At 39.1% G+C, this 3943-nt stretch overlaps 1 pseudogene; it reads right to left on the bottom strand.

The window, feature by feature from the left end:
- Positions 1 to 360: 360 nt before the first annotated feature.
- On the bottom strand, positions 361 to 2311 carry LOC117094193 (annotated as a pseudogene).
- Positions 2312 to 3943: the final 1632 nt, after the last annotated feature.

The raw sequence follows: 3943 nt of genomic DNA, 5'->3' as shown, positions 1-3943 counted from the left end.
TGCATTAAGGCCTAGCATATTGGTCTTATCAAAAGCTGAATCCTAACCTGAAGAAATAAGCCCCTATCATTATAGGTTAGTTACCTCAGACGCTTACCAGTTACTATGATGTTAACCAGAGACTAGGTTGCCAACATAAAGGCTGCTTCTACCAGAGTCACTCTGCCCAGTGGTAGACAATAAGGAACTAGAACCTTGACAAGGAGAAATTCATCTTATTATGGTGAGATCCTTTGTGTACTCAGACAAGCTTGTTAAAAGATTCTGATCTTCCTATTTATTTCATCATGCAGTACCTTCACTAGAAAATATTAATAAAAGCAACATATTATGGTCTCATAAGACCTGTTCCTACTTCCCTCATTCCAGAATCAATAACATGCATGACTGTGTGTTCCTAACTCATCCTGGAATGATAGCAATAACCACATGAACCAACCTTTTTCCACTTTAGCATTTATGAAGCCCCTTACGTGCGCTATCTAATTCAATCCTCAGAACAGTGCTACCAGGCAGGTGATATGGTTTGGTTGTGTCCCCACCCAAATCTCATCTTGAATTGTAATCCTCATAATCCCCACATGTCAAAGGACGGAGATGGTGGGAGGTGGTTAGGTCATGGGGGTTGTCTCCCCTACACTGTTCTCGTGATAGTGAGTGAGTTCTCACTAGCTCTGATGGTTTCATAAGGGGCTCTTTCCCTTTCACTTTCTACATGAGCTCTCTCATATGCTGCCATGCAAGACATTCTTGCTTCCCCTTCCATCGTAATTGTAAGTTTCCTGAGGCCTCCCCAGCCTTGTGGAACTGTGAGTCAATTAAACCTCCTTTATTTATAAATTACCAGTCTTGGGTAGTATCTTTATAGCAGTGTAAAAACCACTAATACAGTAGGTATAACTATTTCAATTGTACAGATGAGAAATTTCTTTGAAGGTCAATTACTTGCTTCAAGTGAAGGACTAGGTAGTGACATCAGTGAATCAGAACATCAGTGAAGGCAGATCTCCTTCAATTTTAAATATATCATGTATTCTTTTTGTTATGTTACAACTATGAGGAAATCTGTGACTTCTTTAAAAATTCCATCAGAGGATTCAAAGAAGAGATAGAGGCAAGGTTAATGGTAGCTTAGGTCTAGAATAAGTGGAATTAAATAAGGGTAAACCTAAATAACAAGGTCCGCAACTGGAAAAAAATTAAAGAATTACTGCACAGAAGGATCCCATGATAAGAACTCTCCAATGACAAGAAATGTCAGTGGCTCCAGCTCTAGAAATCACCTTTACTCTCAATTGGGATGAACCCTAAGATGAAATTAAAAGGCTAATTAGGATCTTTGGCTGCTGAGACATACTTCACTGGACATTATGAGTAAATGGAGAAAGACATCAGATGATGAGAAAAGCAAAGAAAAAAATTCAGTAGTTTACAGTCGTTATATTAGACAAGAAAGACAAAAGCTTTCCAATATCATATCTTTATTTCTTGCAGTGAACTACATTTCTGTTCGCCAAATATTCTTGTTTCCCTCCCTGCAACGTTCGTCACTGCAGAACCCTTCCTATGGGAAAATTACACATTCCCTTACTATTGCACTTGAAAGTGATTGTGAAACTTGGTTTGACCAATGAAATAAGAACAGAAGTGAGTGTGTGTGTTCTGAGTGTGAGCTTTAAGAGCCAGCTCATGCTTTGCCATGTGTCTTTTCTCTTCTTCAAGAACAGCAACATCCTGAGCAGCAAGAGCTCCAATCTAGCTATTAAGGCTTGGCAGATTAGTCTTATCAGAAAGTTGAATCTTTTCTTTTTTCAATTGTTAGCATTTAATGAACATCCCGCCATGTGGCTTCAAGCCCCCAGAACCCCAACCCCACACCCCCACCCCACCCCTGACACCCTTAATCATCTCCTTGGCTCTTCTGCTGAAGAATTTGGCCTTCATGATGACAGCTGCTTTGGGAGTTTTCCCTTTTCCAGAACTTTTTAGTTGTCAGATCATACCACATCAACAATGGGAGGAGCTCCAGTCTTGTTTTTAGCAACCTTCACCTATGTCTGCTCCCTGATGAAAGTCCACAATTTGTCAAGGTTGACAGCAGGGCAGAAGCTCTGGTTTCTCTATAAGTGGTAATGCCTCATGCAAACTTTCCCAAAGTAATGTGGGTGATATTTGTCAAAGTTGATCCTGTGTGATGCATGCCACCAGCCTTACCACGGCCTCCTGGGTCCCTCTAGTGCCTTACTATGCAGCTGTGGCCATGGATTACGTAGGCCAAAAGCTTTTGGGTCTTCCTCAGTCTGGATGGCATGTCAGCAGCCCAGACAAAAGCAAGAAAGCTGAATCTTAATGATAGAGTGTGCCTAAGTCAATCCTGGGACCACTCTCCATTACACTCTCTGCAATTATATCCTAGGTGATCTCATTCAGTCCCATGACTTTAAATACTAACCACAAATGAACAACTTGTGAACCTCATAAAGGTTATCTTCAGCATCAGCCTCTCCTCTGAACTCCAGGCTCATGTATTCAACATCTCCTCTTACATGTCAAATAAAGACCTCAAACCTAACATGAGAAAACTTACCATGTGAATTTCTTTCAAGTCTTCTATTCTCATTTTTTCGATTTCAGTATAGAAATTTCCTTTCTCTCATTGTTTACATAAAAACCTTGAGATCATCCATGCCTCATCTCTTTTCTCATGAGCCATATTGCATAGGCAAACTGTGTGAACTCTACCTTCCAGTCATACTTAGAGTCTGTCTCCACCTTTATCACTAGAGTCTCAAGCATCTCTGTCTCTCATCTGGATTATTGCAATAGGCTCCTATTGAAACCCTTCCACCTGGTTTTTAGGTACCATGTACTCCACACATGGGAGCCACTGGGATCTTTTGAAAATAGAAGTTAAATCATCTCATTCATCTGAACTCACAAGACAAACTCCATATTCATTATCCTCCCCTTCTGTTAACCTCTTGTTCTCTCCTTCACATGTTTCTTTTTCTTGTAGGACCTTATCTCTCATCCTGTCCTTTGTCACTACCCTCCAAATTGGCCTCCTTTCTGATCCTCAAATAAGAGAGGCATGCTGTCACCCCAGGGCATTTGCATTTGCTTTTCTTCCTGGAAAAGGTTATTCCCAAGCTATCTGCACACTTTAATTCAAGTGTTTACTGAAACATCATCTTACCAAAAGTCCTTCCTTGAGCACATTATACAAAATAGCATTTAATCTTCCAGGGAGAGGTCCCTCGCTGAGTGTGGAAGCATGCTGCATGTGATCTGGGCTGCCAAGACAGGGTGAGTCTGAGCTGGCACAGAATCACCCCTCATAGCTTCAGCTGAAATCAGGAGTGGGCCACATGGATGTGAAACACACCCCAGAAGCACTGACTAGTGTTGACATGGAGATATGATGACAAGTTTTTGCCCAGTTAAATGAAAACTTGTTTATAGATGAAAGCAATTAACTGATGAGGCTACTAAATGAGACTTGGAGAAGACTGATTACTGACTGAGGCAATTATTACAGATTAATTTTCTAATGAGGACTAATTCTAGCAATTTTACTAATGTATCATAAGGTCATTTCCCTAACTTCCTCATCAATTTTATTATTTTGTAAGCCATTGCCACCCAAGCTGTTTTTGTTGTTTTATTTTGTATTTTTTTATTTTAGATTTATCTGTTTAAATTTTAAAAAGATAAATGCTTTACATATAAAAAATATAGGAAGCTATAAAGAAATGAAAAGTTTACCATATTTCTTATCCTGCTGACAGAAGTTTTAAAAAAATTGTAGTTTGGTGTGTAAACTTTCAGATTTTAAAAATTTTCTGTTTGAATGAACATTTACTTATATATAATATTTAAAATAAACTATATCAACTGCTCACTAACTCGTTTTTCACAAATACAATATATATTAAGACCTCTT

This window comes from Trachypithecus francoisi, unplaced genomic scaffold (genome assembly GCF_009764315.1).
Source record: "Trachypithecus francoisi isolate TF-2019V2 unplaced genomic scaffold, Tfra_2.0 Lachesis_group13, whole genome shotgun sequence".
Lineage (NCBI taxonomy): Eukaryota > Metazoa > Chordata > Mammalia > Primates > Cercopithecidae > Trachypithecus > Trachypithecus francoisi.
This window is presented reverse-complemented; position numbering and strand designations above follow the sequence as displayed.